Source organism: Cavia porcellus, unplaced genomic scaffold (genome assembly GCF_034190915.1).
Source record: "Cavia porcellus strain 051 isolate PalLab524CR breed Dunkin Hartley unplaced genomic scaffold, mCavPor4.1 scaffold_5, whole genome shotgun sequence".
NCBI classification, from domain to species: Eukaryota; Metazoa; Chordata; class Mammalia; order Rodentia; family Caviidae; genus Cavia; species Cavia porcellus.
This window is the reverse complement of record NW_026947488.1, coordinates 55,154,950-55,174,378: the sequence shown is the minus strand read 5'-3', so window position 1 is coordinate 55,174,378 and position 19,429 is coordinate 55,154,950. Positions and strand designations below refer to the sequence as shown.

Sequence of the window (19,429 nt, the reverse complement as noted above, 5' to 3'; positions counted from 1 at the left end):
AGGGGCCCAGGTTGTGACTAAGTATCGGGGCCTCGGGTCCTCGCTCTGTGACCTCAGGGTAGGCCATGTGGCCCTGGGCCACTTCCCATAGCCCAGCTCCCAGGCTGGAACACCTGTAATTCTTTCCAGCCAACCTTGTCAGGGCCCTTGCCAGCATCCTCTGAGCTCTGAGCACCTGGCTCTCTGGGGCTGTTTGTCTCTCTCCCTAAGCTGTGCTCCTCCTTGGGACCAGCTTACCCCCAGGGCCTGTGTTTCTGTTTCCATCTCAGCCTTGGCCCCAGGCACCCAGCCGCTTCTTAGCTGCTTCTCAGCCTTCTCCTGAGTCACCTGTCCATCCATCCATCAGCCACCTCCTGTGCTGCTGGGCAGTCCTAGGAGTGGGAATGTGCCCCAGGGAAAGCTTGGTGATGTCAGACTGGGTGGCAGGATAATGGAACCCTCAACTTGTCCTCTGATAAATAAATCGGGTACACCAGCAAGAGTGAGTAAGGCTGGACACCCAGAGGAACTTGTAGCACTGTCGAGTGGTCACTTAAAGAGGTCTGAACAGGAGACAGCAAAGAATGAGCAGGTTGTATGGTGGTCCTGCTTTGAGCCTCAAGAGAGGAGCCTGTCCTGCTGCTGCCCCCATGGAGCCTGCCTATCGTGAGGGTCTAGGCAGGGTGGAGCAGGCAGCAATCCCATGCTGGGTTGCCCCCCTCCCTGTGCTGCTCTAAGCACCAGGTCACCTCTGCAGCAGGATGTGTCTGGAGCGCCAAACCATTAGCAGAGGCCCCAGTCCTGCGTGGGAGGCGGGCTCCTCTGGAGGGAGCCCAGGGACACCCAGGTTCTAATCTTCAACAGTGTTCCCTGCTTGTTCCGGTCTCCACAGGACATAGACACCTTGTCTCCTCCCAGAGGCCCCCTAGGATTGGTGCATGTGACACAGGACCCTGAGATGGCTCAAAATTGTCTTGTCCTGGAGTGGTATAGAGTGAGGAGAACCCAGTCCCCTTCCTGCCTGCTCCCCACCCCCAGTCTTTTCACCAGCCCCGCCTCTTCCATCAGGTTTAAGCCCTCTGGCCCTGTGAGGGACACATTCACACATGTGTACACACAGCTTCTCATTCGTCAGACTGAGCAAGTCCAAGCAGGTCCCGTGGCAGCTGAGGTGCTGCTTGCCTTGACTTTAGCTCCTTTCTCTGGGTGTGTCCTGGTGAAGTCATCCCTGCCTGGGTGTAGCCCTTAAAGACCACACAAAATTAGCAACTCTGGGAGGCCCCAGCCCAGGGTCTCCAACCAAGCCAGAGGAGCCGTACAGGTGACATAGTACACCGGCCCCAGCAGGAGTCCCTGGGGCTGCCCTGTTAGAGAGCTCCACAGTGCAGTCTGCCTGTGACATTCTCTGTGACCACTTCCTCTCACCTCAGAGCTGCAGGCAGAAGAGAAAGAAGTGCCTTTCCATACAGGCAGGGGCTGGGGAAGAGCCTCCTTAAGGAGTAGGGGCCTCTGAAGTCTTCAAGCCCAAGGGCTGGGGGTGACTGTCACTGCCAGAAGCCTGAGCTGCTGAGTGGAGAGTAGCTTAGAGGACAAATGTGCCCTGTCCCTCACTTGCATGCCCATGTCATTGCACAGTGAGGAGGTGGGCACAGTTGTTCTGGGTGGCTCAGGAGGCCCAGACCATGTGACCTAGGAGGAGATGGTAAGAAAAAGACCCAGCTGCAGAACCTGGGTGCAGCCAAGAGTCCCAGCGTATCTGCCTGTGTCCAAGTCTGAAAGCAATAGCCATGCCATGCAGAAGGATGTGCCTGCTGGGTGTGTTGGTGCACACCTGTCATCCCAGCACTCAAGACAGGAGAATCGTTGGGAGTTTAAGCTGGCCTGGGCTGCACAGTGAGTTCAAGGCCAGTCAGAACTACAAAGTGAGACCCTCAAAAATAAATAGATAGATAGATAGATAGATAGATAGATAGATAGATAGATGGATAGATAAAATAACAAAGATGAGTCTTAGCCAGGGGATGTACTAGTGCTGATCCCAACTCCCTTCCCTCAGGGGAACCTGTTCCATCCCTCACTTGCACCCCCATGCCAAGCATCCAGAGAGAGGCAGTGTCACCAGCATCCTCCTGCACATCTGAGAGTCCCAGGACTGTGTGCCCCATGGCCCCTCTCAGAGCCTGGGAATGTGAGCTACAGGATATTCACCAAGCTGTGACCTACCCATCCTCGGGGAGGGCCACTTCTACCAGGTGCCTCTTCCCTCCTCCCCTCTGCAGTCCTTGAGCAGGCCAGAGTTGAGAACGTGGTCTCAACCCAGCCGGGGGAGGGTGCCCCTGCTCACAGCCCCACCATCAGCCCCTCTGTGCTTTAGTTTTGGGATTGTTTGAGCCTCTTTACTGCACTGTCTGTAGACCCCCTCTGCCCTCTTCCCACACCTGCCCATCCTCAGCCTGGCTCCTCTGTGGACACCCAGCCCTCCACAACCTGCACCCAGCTCCCCAGCCAAGGGGCCAGGGTCTCTGGACAGTGCTTATAAAGACTATAGGAGCCATGCCCAGCTTCAGCTGTCCCCAGCTCCCTCCACAGTCCCAGGAAGAGGAGGCTGGGTACCGTGCCCTTCCCTAATGGCTTGGCCCTCTGGTGATCTCACTTCTCCTTGTCCCTTTGGCACTGCTGGCAGGGAGTGTAGGGGTGGTATCTCCTGCATCTCAGACTTTTTCCTTGAACCTCATGCCCAGAAGTGTCATTTCTGTGGCAAACATCTGGGCTCCATTTTCCTGACTTGGCTTCCGGTAGGAAGCAGGACTGTTGATCTTTCACAGCGGATTATTACTGTTACTGATTTAGAGAAGACAAGTGTTGACTATGCCAGGCACGTGTAATGGGCTCAGCCAAGGGCTGGGGCCATCTGTCATCAACTGGAGCCCCTTTCTGTGCTGGCTACCCTCCTGACTGGCCTGCCTGGGAGGTGTGCTCACATGCCTGGTCCTCTGCAGCTCTAAGAACAGTGACAGTATCAACAATGTTAGCCACAGCATGGGCCCTGCACTGGGCCAGGATGTCCTGCAGGCTTTACATGATAAACTCATTTAATCCCCCCAGGTGCCCTGTCAGGGTGGTCACAGAGGAATCTGGGACACAGCAGCAAAGACAAATGTCAGTTTGCCTTACAGGCGCTGCACCGCTGAGCTATGCTCCCAGCACCTAAAGACAGATGTCAGGAAGGGGCCACACTGAGGTCCAGACACAGGTCTGGCTAATTTGGAAGTCCCTGCTCTCAGCTACCCCATGCCCAAGATGCTAGGGGGCCTTGGGCCCTTTCTCGTCTTCCTAACAACTGTACCAACTCGGGAGAGCAGTACCTGGTGGCAAGGGACCTGGAGGCACATCTCTGAAGGCAACACACACCTGTGTTATCTGGACAGGAAATGGGAAGCCAAGGAGGAGAGCCAGCAACAGCAGGTGGGGGTGAGGCTTGAGAGGAAGGGTGGTGTCAGGGATGTCCTGAGGCTGCAGGCCAGAGGACCGAGAGGCGGCAAGGTTCGGGCAAGGCAGTCTGGAGGCTTCTCAGAAAGGATGACAAATTCTAGTGATGAACCACCACCAGCAACTCCTGCCTCCGGGCTCTGAGTGCTACTTCCTCCTCCGGAACACATGTTACCCCCACTCCCGTCCAGTGGCTACCCCTGGCTCCTCTTTCCCTGAGCCTAGTTCTGTGGCCTCCTCCCCCAGGAAGCCGTCTCTAACCTTGTTCCCCAGGACAGATCTTGTGCCCTCCCCTAGTGTAGCCCACCCCTGGAGACCTGCTAGCCTGGCGCTAGATCCAGCAGCCCCTCTAGCTGAGTATCTGGGCACCTCTGGAAACATGCCCAGCTTGGGGCATTAGCCTGTGGAACCTGTGTACCTGAGGTATGGCAGAGCGCCTACTTCAGTGTTTCCTCATCTGTCTGAGCTTCTCCTGCTGGCCCGGGCCTTTGGTGGTGCCAAGGAAGTGGGACCAGGCACCTCTGCGCCTCTGACTCACCAGCTCACTCTGCCCACCCTGGTGCCTGCTCACCCTCTTGGCAGGTTCCAGCCAGAGAAGGCTCTGGCCACTCCTGTTCAGAAAGATCTGCTACTGCCACGGTTAAGTGGAGGGGTCTGGAGGCCACACTAATTGATTAATTAAACCCTTTCAGTTAATTAGCTTTGTCTCTCCAGGGAAAAAAAATGCTAGCGTGGAGCCAGAGCTTCCTCTGGGCTGGAGGAGGGTTTCACGAGCCTTGGTCAAACTGACCCTGATGCCAGCAGCTGCTGGGGGCACTGGAGAGCCCAGGCAAAGTGTTCTGGGCCCTGGAGCCAGCCAGGACACCTGGGATGGGGAGAAGGGGCCTCCAGCTTGGGCTTCAACCCACTGCTCCTGAGCACAATGGCCCCAAGCCCCAAGGCCAGAGGCAGTTTGACCTAGCTGAAGGCAGGCAGGAACACAGGGGCAAAGGGTGGAGGCAGAATCTGAGAAGACAGAGACGTTTGCAGGGGTGTGTGTTCCTGCCCAAAGCTGTGGGAGGCAGGCGTGGGTGATCCCACCCCAGCTGCTGTGTGCAGGGAGGACCTGAAGGCTAGCCGAACAGCTGGAATTTTCTCTGGGCATAGTGGGCTGGAGTCAGTTTGAAGCTGGGCATAACCTGATTGGGTTTGGATTTTGGAAAGATCTCAGGGAGCAGTTACTCAGGGGAAGTGACTGGAGGGAAAAAGAGGGGTGGGAATGGGGAGGAGAGAGCTCCAGGTGTCCGGAGAGGAGGACATCCGTCAAGGAGGGGAGTCTAGCCTGGCATCCGTAGATTAGCCCCTGCTGTGTGGCCTAGGGCCACCCGATTTCCTCCTCTAAGATCTTTTGCCTCATCTGCCAGGTGGGGGTTAGGAGAGGACATTCCTGAGGCCACCACCTCGGGATGTGAATGTCACTTGCATGTTTCCTTGCTCTAGGACAAGCCCCTGCTTTAGTCTCCAAGCTCTCCATGGCACTTGCAGGGGTCCTGCCTAACGGGGTTCACTAGGTATGAAGAAGGCAGACCAGCCCAGTATTGGGCAAATGCCTCACTCAGGAGCTACAATATCATGCTCCAGACTGGAGAAGCTCGGGGCGTCCAGGTGGAAGAAGGACATCTGTGCCCAGGCTAGCACTAGGGGAGGTGAGCCAGGCCGAGAGTGGAAGGCAGAGAGCCCAGGACACTCCGAGCAGCCACGGGCAGCAGGCAGGGCTGCAGTCTTGGCATGAAGCCTACCCTGGGCTGGTCCTCCAGCTCCCTGAGTGGCTGCCCAAGTGGGAACAATGACCCTTTCACGTCACGCCTCCTCAGTCACAGCAACTTTGGCGCCGCAGGACAAAGGGGCCGTTTCATCATTGTTGGATTGGATCAACAGCCCGCCCGCCTGAGCCCTGCTGCCCCCACACAGCCCGGGCCTGGAAGAGAGGCCGGCGGCCCCACCTGGCCAGACCCAGGACCTTCTCTTCTCCTGGTCCAGCTGATTGTCCCAGAGACCCCCTCACTTTCCTTGCCATCCCCTCCTGGCTCACCTGGCAGCTCTAATGATGCTAGGCTCTGCTCCTGACCGTGGTCTCCACAGGTAGGAAGGGCTGAGATAAATGGGCTGTGAGGCTTCACCCACATGTGCCACCCTGAGGACACAAACCTTCCACCTATGCTCTCTGTCCCCAGCCAGCCCTGGACTCCAGGAAGAAGCCTCAGTCCCACTAGGTAGGAAGAGCAGAAGACGCCTGGGTTTCTGCTCCTACTAACCTTGCTTAATGCGCACTCATACAAGGCCAGCTCTGCTCATACCTGGGCTACCGTCAGCCCTCTGTGGGCACCTGGCTGTGCAGCAGCCCAGAGAACCAGGATTTTATCTGCCCTGCCTAGCCCTGCCTCTGTCTCCTCCGATTAGGAGACAGGGAACTGGGACTGTAATCTTCATGCTTCTTTCCTCCTTAATTTGGCCAGGGCTTGTTAAGGGCTTGAAGAGGGGCAGGCAGCTTCTTGTTACTCTAAGTGAACAGGTCACAGTCTGGGCACCAACACAGAAGCTATGCCTACAATCCTCTGTGGCCAGGCTGGGGTAGATAAAAGCCCAAGAATCCAGGCATCAGGGGCCCAAGCCATATCATCAGAGGCAGGAGATGGGTGATGTCCTCCTGCTCTAGCTCTGCAAACAGCAATGGTGGTGGTGCCTCAAGGCAGATGGGTCTGGGGCTTACTCTGGGCGCACCTGCATGGCATAAACCAATCAAGCAGACTTCTCTAGAGAGAGCCCTGCATGGGGAGAGCCCTGCAGCTCAGGGTCCTGACTGACCTTGGGAGGCTTTCTCAACCCAGGGGCCCAAGAGACATTAACTGAGAGAGTGGGCTCCTGATGTAAGGGAGAGAGGTACTAGGGGCCACAGGGGGTCTAAGGTCTCTCCCACTTTGCAGACAAGAACCCAAGCTCAGAGGTAAAGTGGCCATGTAAACCATGTAGTGGGTGAGGGGCAGAGCAGAGAGAGCAACCAGGTTAGGAAGGAGCTGGTCACCATTGCTACCTGGCAACAGGCTGGCCTCCTGGGTCCTAGGCAGCAGGCTGGGTGTGGAGGGCAGGCACGTGTGGGTGTGGGAAACCTGCAGGGCAGGGCCTGCTCTGTAGTCCCTACTCCTGCCCGTCACTGCACTGTGGACACCTGGCGGCACTACACACGTGGTTGCCCATTTGCCCTGCTTAACTTCCTCTGACTAAGATGAAAGAATCATCCCTTTGGGGGAGTGGAGCCTGGCACCCGTCAGCAGGAAATGCCCAGCCCAGCCCTTCCAGAGCCTGCCTGCCCTGGCACCCCTCATCTGGGCTACTGGCCAGGACTCCTACGAGCACATGTGTGGGGGTGCACTGCCCTGGTTGCAGGATGTTGGGGTTATCCTGGGGGTGGAAGCAGGTGCCCTCCCACCCAAGTCTGGCCAAGGGCCCCTCTGACTCAGCTGCTAATCTTTCTTTCTCAGCTACTAATTGTGGGAGTCCTTAGGCTCTCTATGCCCAATCAAGGCCAGGATTTTGGGAGGCATGAAGTGCTCGGTGCTCAGCAGAAGAGCAAGGCCTAGGCTCTGAGCACAGTTTCAGTCACCTTTACTCTTAAGATCACCCTTGATGGTGTCTGTTCAGGAATCACAGAGGTCAGGTCTGCTTCAAGACAGCTGGGGAGTAGAGCAAGCCCGGACTAACGCACTGGGGCTGCCCCTCCTGGCCCTGCCCTACACAGAGGGGCTGCTGAGGCCTGAGGGATAGGTGTATGGCTCAGAGATCCTCAGCAGGCTGCGAGGCAGAGGCTCTAGGTTTTGGCTCTAGCTTGATCCCTCATGGGTCATGGGCCTGCAATGAGGTCCCTGCCCTTTTTGGGCCTCAATCTCCCCTGAAACTGCACACCGACTGGACCCAGGTTCAGACTCTAGGACAAACCCATCAGCAGCTGTGGATCAGCAGGCTCCAGTCAACCCTGCTGAGAGTTCTCAGGAGGGAATTCCCCTCGGTTTTCAGATTTTGTCTCTTATGAATGGTCACTCTGCAGAGGACACAAATATGCTCAGATAGCAAGGCCTGGCAGTTTCACAGCTGGGCCAGGTGATAGTGTCCCGGAAGTGAGGAGATGTGGCATCACAAGGCCACCTCAAAGGCCCCAAATCAGCACACACTTGCTTGGAGTTTCCACTGAGTTACCTGAAAACATCTTTGCCAAACAATAAAGCTCTGGGGATGCCGAAAGTGCAGCCCAATGTAGGGGACAGGCTGGAGCAGGCAGAAAGGCATAGCAGCCCAGCCCCTGAAATTCCCGATTACCCACCAGTCTCTGTGCATGCCACCACTGCTGCCTGGGCCTGTGAGTGGCTCTGACCTGTGGGAGCAGGGCCAGCTCTGCCCTCTCTAGGCTTGGCTGCCAGCCTTACTCAGTAAGTCCATGTCCTCCCCAAAGGCTGTAGGCAGCTCAGAGATGGATGGTGAACAAACGCTCCGGAAAGAGCCAGGCTGAGTGGCATCCTGAGAGGCAGCGTCTCAGTAGGGAGAACCGTGTGGCCAAGCTGAGGGTCTGGTGCTGCTGTCAGACTGGACTGGTTTGCAGCCCCACCTTCAAAAATGACCCACCCGTGGCAGCTACTCCATTTCTCTGGGCCTCCATGAGAATGATAGAGACACTTGTCCCGTCAGGTATGGGTGCGCTTGGGGGCCCAGGGGCATGTGGTGCTGGGAGTGGCTGTCCTTGTTAGATTCCAAGGTGTCTTACTGCTGTCCCAGTAGCCACTCTGCAGTGGGCCCCAGCTGGAGGACAGAAGGGATGAAAGTGCTACCTTCCAGGTGTGGATGACCTGAAAGGGGTGGGAGGAGCAGTTTGCTGGGCTGTTGTGCCCAGGGCCAGGGCCTCAGGGGACAGAGATGAGAAAGAGGGGGTCTTAGCTGGAGGGAGGTGGCCTTGGGCCTCAAGCACATTAGTAAGCCTGGCCAGTGACTAGTCAGCTCACAGGGATTCTCCCCCTGACATCTGGGGCCAGCAGTGACCACTGCTCCGGTGTAATGTCTTCATACCATCTCCCTAAGCTCCTCCATGAAGTTCCCCTTTTGCTGCCAGTGTGAACACTACGGCCCAGAGTTCAGCAATTGGGATGTGATGCAACAGACCTCAAAGATCCAGCCCTTGCCTGGGCAGAAGGGATAGCAAAGGGGTGCCTTGTCCTGGGGTCTAGCCCTGCTCCCGGGAGGCTTAGAGACCTGGTTACCCCAGAGCTCACCTATTCTGAGTCTCTCTGTGTTCCAGCTGGTGGGCTGCTCTTCAGGCTGGCATGGGCTCTTCCAAGGACAGACTGAGGTAAATGTCCTGGTTGTGCCCTCTACCTTGCCCACGGTGCCACAAGGGCCTGTCTGTCTGCAAGACCCCCTCTGAGACTCTATGAGGCAGGGCCACCTACTCCCAAGACACCACAGAGGGAGCAGGAGGTGCTAGAGCCAGCCAGGGGCCGGGAAGGCCATGGGCCTTGGTGTCAGTGCCAGTGCAGGGCCCAGGTGTCCCTGTCCCAAGTCCCAGCTGTGGCTGAGCTTCCAGGACAGAGTGGGATGACCTTTCCCAGATGCCACATAACCCAGTCAGGGCACGGGAAGTGGAGACGCTTTCCAGAGGTCATTTGGTAACGTGAATCAAAGGCCTAAGAATATGCATAACATTTAACCCAGCAGCTCTAGTCTTGGAATCAGCCCTGAGAAAATCTTTCACCTGAAGGGAGAAGGTCTGTGATCCTTGGCTCACATCAGCCCCGGTGCCTGGTGTCTACCTTCTCCCAAGCTTGTGTTTTCACAGGACCAAGCCCATCATGCTCCCACTGTATGCGACCACTGCTCGGGGCCATGTCCCATACCTATGCCCTTCCTATCCACTCTCCATCACCCTGGGATTGAGGCCTCCTCTCTCCCCAAACTCAGGTCTCCCAGGCCCCTCTTCCAGGGAGTCTGCTCAGATTTCCTCCTGTCTTTGAAAGCCACTGCCATCCCTGGGGTCCCCTCTTGGAACAGTAGGCTCTTTCTCCTTGCAGGGCTTAACCAGGTCCTGCTCCATTCTAAGAGTCTCTGGGAAGGTGTTAGGTTTTGATTCCCTGGGGAAGAGGTTAGGAGATGCCTTGGAACTCCACAGGGACCTGTCCATCAGCATCTCCCTTATTCCCCTTCTCTTTGGCCATTCCTAGCTCCTGCATAGCTATGGCTCAGGGTGACCGGACACTGATGAGGCTGCCCTCCTTCCCTCCCTATTAGGTCCTAAGGAGGTGAAAGCCCTGCACAGGCCTCAGGCTGTCATTTCTCCCTCCTCCTGCCTCCAGGCTGCTTATGAATTCTGTTTTTCTAGCAGGAGATAAGTGGAACTTCTGACCTGTGCGTTCCTTGTCAGTCCAAGGGACAGAGCCAGGCTGGTTGGTAAGGAGGACAGCAGAGGGACAAGAGACTTGATCTGTCCAGTGTCATGTGTCCCTGTCAGAAATCCAGATGTGATGCCTGCTCCCAGGAGCTCATGGAGGAGGAGGCTGCAGGTTTAGCCCTGCTGTGAGCTGGGCTCTGTTGCAGGCACACAGCACACAAGTCCCATTCTCAAGAGAAGAGATCGCTCACTCCATCTGTGGGGCAGCGAGATGGCCTTGTTTACAGGAGGTTGAGACACCAGGTCAGGAAACTCCACTGTGACCCTGCAGGTGGACAGAGGGAGCCCTGGAGGCCTGGGAGCAGGAAGAGGGGTGTAGGCCTGCGGGTAATCCTAGGGGCTAATTGTCTGTCCTCCTAGGGCTTGGTGGGATCACCCCTCATGGTGCTGCTGCAGGTGCCAGGGCAGGTGCAGGGAGGCGTCTGCTCTGGCCTCTCCTGTTCCTGCAGCCCAGGCCTTGGCTTTGCCTCCACAGACTGCCGCAACCAAAAGATGTGCCTGGAATTCTCAAACTGAGCTGCAGAGTGGTGCGCCAGGAGCCTGCCTGCTGCAGGCAAGGCTGCTCACCTTGGAGAGGACACACACTGCTGCGGCAGGGGCCCCTAGCTGGAGAAAGTGGGGGGTAAATTTAAATTGGCCCCCACTTCCTCTCACCTTGTCTCACCTTTAGACCAAAGCGAATGATTCTGGGGCAGCTAGGGTGTCTGCAGAGTTTCCAGTGCCTGGTGACAGCCACCCGCCCACCCAGCCTCAGGGCTGAATGCACAGACAGGCAGCCTGACTGAGCGCCTCCCCTGGCATCCTGATTTAAGACAATCCTGTGCACACAGGCCTCAGATGTCCTCTGCAGGGGCCACACAGGTCACTGCAGGGGACACCAGCCTACAGGTATCAGGTGACCAGGCAGGAGTTTAGTTCTACTACCTATAGCTGTGTGACCTTGGACACATCACTGATCCCAGTCAGCCCGATTCCTCACTGGAAGTGGGAGAATGGGGAGCGTCTGAGCAGAACCTTGGTGCGGACTTGATTGGTGTGGCCTTGCTCTGCTCGGGCCTGAAGGAAGCCTTTTGCATGCATAGCCTTGGGTCTACTTTCCACAGGTGTGTGGCGTGTTCTGCGTCTCAAATGAAGACACTCACAAGCCCAGACTCATCTTGTCAGGATGGGGTGACAGGGTGAGGAAGTGCTGCTTGAGGGGCAAGAATGGAGGAAGGCCTGTCCTGGGTACTGGCACAGGAAGGTGACAGGGGTAAGTGAGGTTGGCCCCGGACAACCTTCCAAATCCTTGGAGAGGAAGGTGGCAGCTGGGTACCAGGTCTGTTCTCAGCAGATACTGCTCTGAGCTCCAAGCCCTATTCCCCACTGCTCAGCAGTGCAGATTAGTCTGGCCAGGAGTCAAACAGGTATGACTGTACCTCAGGAGGTGGCAGATGGACCCTAGGACACCAGGGGTGGTGTCTTCTTCAAACCCAGGCTGTCCTAGGACCCTGCTGCAGCCCCCAGGCACAGCCCAGCAGGAGGGCCTTCAGCCTGCTTAGAGGGCTGGCCAGGCTCCCAGGAAGTCAGGAGCATGAATGGATGCCTCGCCCTGCCCCCCAGCAAATGAGGAAAAGCCAGCACTGCTCCACCTCCTGGCTGGCCTCTGTGATTAACCCCTGTGTCTTCTTCCTTAGAGCAAGCCTCCCCTCTGGCCTGGAGACTCCAAGCCCGGTTCCAACCTTGACTGCTCCTCCCAAAACCTGCAGGCGAGTATCCAGGAAAAGCCTCAGAGAAAGCCCACAGCAGTCTCCTCGTGGTGTGGATTCCTTCCTCATCCTCTAGTCAGCGTCGGTGCGGGCACCAGAAACCTGAGGGGCCCCCTAGACTCCAGCTGCTGAAATTCTAGCCTAGACCTCATCAAGGCCAGGGAGACAGGGAGAAGATAGACAGGGTCTGGAAAGAGGGAGGTGGCGGGGAGACCAGCCTTGGCAGAGCCGAGGGTGGACCCACCTGGGGCTGCACCTCAGGCTTTCAGAGTTGCCCTGGACAAGCCAGCAGAGAGCCTCTGGGGAGTGACTCATGTCTCCTTCTCAGAGTGCTCTGTGGCAGGCTGGAATTCTCTCAAACTAAGATGTGCAGACCTGAGTTGACCCTGGCGTGCTGGTACCATGAAGGTGGTGAAGTGGGGCCTCCTCTGGTCCCCACAGGGTCCAGTAGTCCCTGTTCTGGGCCTGTCCTGGAGGCCCTCTCCACTTAGACCCAGTCAAACCTGATGCTCTGGGTGAATAGCCTTAGGCAAGCCAGCTTCCACATCTATTGTCTAAGGAAGACAGTGCTGAGCGCTGCAGAGGTGAGAAGGGCCTGGCTGGGCTAAGCAGTGCTTGGGGCTGTCTCCTTGGTCTGGGTGGTACCTGTGGACCTTCCCTGCAGTGTGCCATCGTGTTGCCCCATTTAGCAGATGGAGAAACTGAGCCTGGCACAATGTTGGGTCTGGCCCTGGGCCACAGGAATCCTGTGCCAGAAGCTGTCTAACTTCTCTCACCTTAGTTACCAGGGCCGTAGGCAGGTGCTGGCCAGGGGAGAGATGGAGGTGCATCGGGCCACGACATGCCCTGGAAGGCCACGTCTGTGCCGCAGCAGCCCTGCCCCTGGGTCTCCATCCACCTTTTCATCCCTCTCCGTCCTCTGGTGCCACTGCTCTGGCATCCTCCCACACCGTGACCAGGCACAGGTCTGCTAATGAAGGACGGGGCCCCAAGGCCCGTGGCTCATCTGTCCGTCCTGTCCATGTTCAGCCCAAGCCAGGCTGGAAGTACAACTGAAGTGAGTCTGAAACCACCTGCCCCCAAACAGATGCCATGTGGGACTCTGGGAAGGGAGTGGTCACCATATGTGACCAAGGCAGCAAGTCGGAGGTGACAGGGAGGTAGATGCAAGCAGGGGAAAGGAACACAGAAGGAAGAAGAGGCTACTGCAGCTACAGAGCCAAAGCCCCCAGGCTGCTGCTGCCTGGCCCAGGACTACACCTGGTACCAAGGCCCAGTCACTCTCCTGTGCCCACAGAGTCTCCCCGTAAAGGTCCATGTGTGTGTGCAGGCATATGAGGGTATGCAGAGGGAGGCCCTTGGACTCAGCTATGCGCCCCCAGCATGTGGACAGCTAGTTGTCCCCTGTGATTCCAGTGGCACCACAGGTTTTGTCCCCACAGTGCGTGTGTTACACAGGTGGGACTGATCAGTGGCTGCAGCGCTCTCCCTGCTGGGATAGGCTGGGACCGCTCTTTGTGCCACCTGCCAGGTGCTCCCATTTGGGGTCCTGTGGCAAGCCTCACAGGTCTCCCAGCATCCTCTATGAGGATCCTTTTGGTGCTGAGTCTTTTGCCAGGGGAAGGCTTATGAGTGAGACAAATTCAGAGTGTCTCCATCCCTGTGAGGGTAGGCACTGGGCACGAGAATTCAAGATGTCCTGTGACACTGGGCAAGGGGGTAATCTCTCTGCTTTTGATTTTTGTTTTTTGAGACACTGTAATTCAGGCTGGCCTTGAACTCACTATGCAGCCCAGCCTGGCCTCAAACTCAGAGCCATCTTCCTGCTTCAGCCTCCCAGGTGCTGGATTACAGGCTCGCACCACTACACCTAGCTATCTCTGGATCTTAGCTTCTCAGCTGCACCGTGAAGATTATAAACTGTGCAAACCTCACAGCGTTGTGAGGAGTAATTAGATGGCAGCAGGCTGGGACGCTGAGCTTGCCGGTCTGGGATAGTGCCGGATCAGAAGGGTTTCTTTTGCTTACAGTATTATTGTCATCTGCCTGGTCTGTCCTCTGAGACTCTGGAACTGCCCAGTCCAGGTGCCGGCAGCCAGCAATGCCTCCACCCACCTGTAAAACAATTGGCGAGGGTGGGACTTTTTAAGAAGGGTACCTGGGCCTGGTGTTGGGTTTTCGGGGTAGCCAGGTACGCGTGCCCTGAGGTTTGGAGCCTGGCACCTGCCTTCTGCACCCTTGTGTTCCAAAGAACTCGACCTCATGGGGGCAAGGAGTCCCTGACCAGATTTCAGAAAACATTGGTCCAGGTGTCAGAGTCTCCTGGGGTGCTGGTGTGGGAGAGCTGTCCCCTGTCTAACAGCCCCTGCGCGTTCCTTTCTGCATGATGTTCTGTTGATAGGCCCTAGGATAGCCTCCTTTTGAGATCCAGGACCTGTCCCTTCCCAGTGCGGCTCAGGATAAAGAAGATCCAGAAGCTGGTCATGGGGGCAGGCACCTGTAATCCCAGCAGTCTGGGAGGTTGAGACAGAAGCGTTGAAATTCAAGCTCACTCTGGGCAACTCTGTGAGAGGCTGTCTCCAAATTAAAAAGGAAAAAGTAGTTGGAGCTTTAGCTCATTGTGAGAGCCCTGGGCTCAAGCCCCTGTACCACCATTACTAAAAAAGATGAGAGAGAGAGGGACAGACAGACAGACAGACAGACAGAGAGAAAGACAGAGAGACAGAGAGAGAACCAGAACTTCCTGAAAAGTGGTCACGTGCCAGCAGGCATGGTAGTTCCTGCAGCCCTTGGGGAGGCTGAGGCAGAAAGATTCTGCAAATTCAAGGACAGCCTGAACTACATAACAAAGCCTGTTTCAAAAAAAAGAAAAGAAAAGAAAAGAAAAAAAGAAAGAAGAAAGAAAAAGAAAGGAGACAGAGAGAGTCAGAGGGAGAGAGAGCGTGCCAGAGACCAGGGGTAGAAAGGCTCCAGGCCCCTTACAGTTCTTGCAGGACTCTCATTGCCAGATGGACGACAAATGAATTCCAAGGCTCCTGGGGTAGGAAATACTTCCCAGAAAAGCTCCCTGCTGGTTCTGGGTCAGGTTCACTGCCTTGAATGTTGGGTAGAGAGTCCGTGCTTGAGGATGACCAGGAGTCCCTTGGCCTGGCCTGCTCCAAAGCCCGAACCACCAAAGTCTCTGCCCTGTGTCCATAATGCACAAGGCTCCTGACCCAGGTAAGGGTCTCCCTGCCTTTTCCCCTCCTCTTCCTCCCTCCATTCTAGGCCTGGACTCTACTTCTCAGCTCCCAGAGGGAGTGCTGTCATTTTCCATGGGTTCCTCATGAAGCTCCAGCACATCTGGCAGTCCTGGCAGGAGGCTGGCTAGACTCACACTCGGGGTTCTGAGTGTGGGCCCGATCCGCTCCAGGGGCTTGCGCTGAGGCTTAAGTTCATGGGTTTGCTCACTACTGAGATATCCATTCAGTCACTTTCCAGGGACATGGCATTGGGCTGGTGACCACACCTCTCTGGACATAGTCTCCAACTGGAAAACGAGGACAAAGCCTTGTCCACAGGACAGGAGGCGGAGCACAGCAGTCACTCACAGGTGGCACAGGGGATACCCACAGTGAGTTCCCAGTAACCCTGTACCATGGAGGTGCTCACCGCACTTTCCTGGGCCAGGGATAGGACCCTGTGTTTGCTTCTTCTGCTCAGGGCAGCCCAAAGCCAGCTCTCTAGGCCTCAGTTTCTCTGTCTGTAGATAGGTGAAGCAGAATCTCAGGTGTCCTGTCATGACACAGAGTACTAAGAACAAGCATGTCCATGCCTACCACAGCTTTAGCAACCTGTTCACAGATAGCCTTGTGCGTCTGTGGCCTGCAGGTGTGGAGTCTAGGTGGCCCAAGGTAGGGATGTGACTGCCTCCTTCCCTGCCCCTCGGGTGACTGCAGTTATCTCCTCCAGACAGCTCCTTCCCCCAACCTTGCCCTCTGGCTACTGCTTATCTCCCTGATAAACATCCCAGTGTCCAAGGAAAGGTCTGTCTGTGCCCTTCAGGGCCCTCCCTGCCTGGACTGGACTCATCAGCACAGCCCCTGAGGATCCTGGGCCTTTGACTCCAAGGATGCCTGGTAGGGAAAAGGCTTAACCCCCAGGGAGGCTGGCTGTCCTGCTGCTGGTCACCTTCCTGTTAAAGGCGGTAGGGGATCTGATCTGAAGAGGGAGGCAAGGTCTTGCCTTGGAGATTCTAAGGGAAGGTGAGTCCCAGATTCCTCCAGAGGGCCCCATGCCCTGCACCCCACCCCTATCCCAGTTCACGCATTACACAGCCTTTGGCCATCAGGACACTGAGCTATGACCTGTAGCAGAGAAGGTCTGCTCTGAATCATGAGCTGTATGTGGCTTTTAGCCACAAATTGGGGCCTGGATCCCGTGGATGAGGCCGTGGAACAGCGTGCATAGAAGAGGAATGCAAGAGCCAGTGGTTTCTTGAATGCCAGCTCCAGACAGTGTGGACCATTGACACAGGACCCCAACAGAGGGATGGGCGCTCCAAGGGTCCTGCAGGACCGAGTCAGCTTGTGCCTCTCTGCAGATAGAAGCAGTATTCAGAAAGTGAACAGGCCACAAAAGAGCAAATCTTCCCTTCCCTTCAGTCGAAGAGCTGAGGGCCAGGCCTACTTCTTTTCCCAGCTGCAGCCTGATGCCCACGTTGGCAAAGGCAGTCTGTCTGTTTTTCTGTCTGTCCACAGCCTCAGTGCTCAGCCATCCCCTGCAACATAGTCACAATGAAAAAATACCTGTTAGCCAGAAATCCTAGCTGTCTGGGAAGCTGAGGCAGGAGGTTTGCAGGTTTAAGCTCAGTCTGAGCAATTTAGCAATTTAGAGAGATGCTGTCTCAAAATAAAAAAAGAAAGGGGGTGGAGAGACTGGGGATATAGCTCAGTGCAAAAGCCTTGGATTCAATTCCCAGAATGAGAAAGACAGAAAGAGAGAGAGAGATCTGTTGATGAATGAAGCTTGGCTCCACCTGCTTGCATACCTGAGTTCTCACCTGCAAATATTTTTTCATTGAAAAAAATTTCTCACTTATTTTGTGCCAAAGTAACTCTCAATACATGTCCCTGCTGTCACTGATCACTTTACAGCTGTCCCGGAACCAGCCAGTGCACTGATGCTGGGGCTGGCTGGGAGCTGGTTACGTTTCACACCCAGCAACCACCTTTGCACCATCACAGTGCACACACTGGCACTGTGAGCAGCCTGGTGTCCCGAACTTAGGCTCCTTATTCATAGAAAGAGCAGGGGTCTCTTTTCTTTCTTTCTTTTTACTTGCATTCAGTGCTCAGCATGTATTTACTAAGCACACGCTCTGGGATCAGCCTATGGGTGAGGTGATGGGACATAGCAGCAACCAAGAAAATCTCAGCCCCCTCTCAGTAGCACAGGCAGATATCAATCAAGAAAGCACATCCTGCGGCATAAGTACCTGCCTTGCAAGCAGGCAGTCATGAGTTCGATCCCCGGAAAAAAAAAAAAAAAAAAAAGAAAGAAAGCACATCCTGGACGATCTAATTATGTATTCCGGGGTGCTCTGAGGAGGAGAGGGGGCCGGAGCAGGCAGGCACCAGAGCATCTGTCAGAGCCACGGGCCCTTGCCCAGCAAAGCCATGAGTATCAGGAGGACAGGAGACAGAACACATTCCAGGTAGCAAGAAAAACCTGGGCAAAGGCCAGACGGCCAGAAGGACCCTTAAAATCTGAGAGCTCTTGGTGCAGTTAAAGTGGGAGAGGAGCTGAGAGCTCCCAGGCAGAGGCAGGAAGGAGGGTGGAAGTGAACAGCGCACAAGCCACAGTTCATGAAGAAGACGCAGGAGGTCAGGGGTGAGTCTGAGCAGTCCCAATCTGGCTGCCAGATACCAGATGGATTCTGAAGGATTTTGATCCCAAAGTCTGGAGCTGATTTTTCGAGTATGTCCAGGGTTATGGGTTTTTCATTTGTTCTGTTGTCTCCCCCATGCCTATCCAAACCTCATGCTCCTAAGGGCAGAGGTTAGGTCTGTATCAAATTTATTTCTGAGGGCCCAGTATCCACACTATAGGATGAGACCCAGGTCAGAAGCCAAGCAAATGCATGCTGTGTGGGGTGCCCTACTGTCTGTCTATGCCTGTGAAGCTGTCTGTTTGGACCTGTCAATACCTGTGCGCTTGTGTCCTCGGCTTGGTCAGGCCTGACTCTGCCCTGTCAGGAGGACATCAGGATGTAAGTCAGGCATGCAGGAAGCAGACTGTGCTGCCTGCCAGCTGGGGAGGCTATGGTCTGGAACCCCCACCTCATCCTATCCCGCCCTCAACCATCATGGACACAGCTGCCAGCTCCATGCACTTAGGACAGATCAGCCCAGCATTCGGAGGTCCTGTCCACAGAATCACCTCCACCCAGCCTCAGCTTGGGCAAAGGAAATGAAGCCAGAAAGTTGAGGGTGGAGCTGGGGACAGTTTGGATACAGACACCCATGAGTGGGAACTAGAGGATAGCAGCCCTGACTCAGGGAAGGATGGCCCAAGCTGCTCCTGGGCTTCCCGCAGGCAGCCAGGGAAGCAATAAGCTCTGTGTCGGGGGAGGTCTGCAAGTGATATGAGCTCCCATCTTCTGCTCCCCCAGCAGGTACCCTGTGCTCTGTTGCAGCTCTAACAGCCTCTCCCTCCTGCCCTTGGAGCTGGTCACTGGCTATATGCTGCTGGGAGGTCCCCACCCTCTCTATCCCTGCCCTGCCTCCCGAGACAAAGAAGGAGGCTAACTCAGGGTGGTTGTTTCCTTACCTTTTCAGCACTCAGCACCACACAGTAATTGCAGGTATTCTCAACATTTAGAATAACCATCTTATAAAATAAAAACAGTTAAAGTCTCTAACCAATTAGTAAAAATGCAGAAGATACTTTAATTTCAGAAAATCTAAGTATTTCTTTCTTTTTTTTTTTTAAATCTAAGTATTTCTCCAGAGGTCTGAGGTCCATGGTCAGAATGGGAGATCCCACACCCTTCCCTGCTGACACACACACACACCACACACACACACGCCTCTCACTCCTCTGGTCCTGTCCGGAGGAAATCCAATGCAATGCTGCCACATAGCTGGCCAAAAGGTCCTCTGATCTGGGTGGACCAGTGCTTCTGCCCACTTCTTGCTGCTGTGACAGGTCTCACTCTCCGCTCCTGGGATCTGTACTCTGTGCTCTTCCTAGAATCATCTTCTCCTCTCTCTGCCTAGGTAAGGGCACCTTCATCCTTTGGTCTCAGTGCATTTGCCTCTTCCTCCAGGAAACCTTCCCTAACCTCACCAGGTCTTCTCAAAGCCACCATTTACTCCCTGACAGAGCCTGCTCATTCTATCCTGTCCCTGCCTGTCTCTGTGACTGCCACCTCCATTGCCACTCAGTCTAGAGGCTCAGCGCACTGTCTGGCCCAGAGAACATACTCACAAAGTGTTTGTTGAATGAATGAATAAATAAATAAATAAATGCCTTCAAACTCAGGGCTAGCCCTGACCGGTGTTTTGGCTCTAGGCTCATTATCAGACCCCAGAAGGGCATAGGTTTGCCCCCAAGTGCTCAGTTCTGGGGTGTGGGATCTGGGGATCCTTGTACTGGGGGGAGGGAGGTACATGTGTCCAGAATTGTTTCCTGATGTGATCTAGGTCCTTGCGAATGGCCCAGCTTGAACAGGAAGCAGGAAGGAGAGCTCAGCCTTAACCATCTC

At 55.5% G+C, this 19,429-nt stretch overlaps 1 long non-coding RNA gene across 1 annotated transcript; it reads left to right on the top strand.

The window, feature by feature from the left end:
* Positions 1–4,734: 4,734 nt before the first annotated feature.
* LOC134476088 (uncharacterized) lies at positions 4,735–19,205 on the top strand. The gene is made up of 3 exons (XR_010047560.1): positions 4,735–5,589; positions 11,038–11,186; positions 11,611–19,205. It is a non-coding gene; the product is annotated as an uncharacterized LOC134476088 (long non-coding RNA).
* Positions 19,206–19,429: the final 224 nt, after the last annotated feature.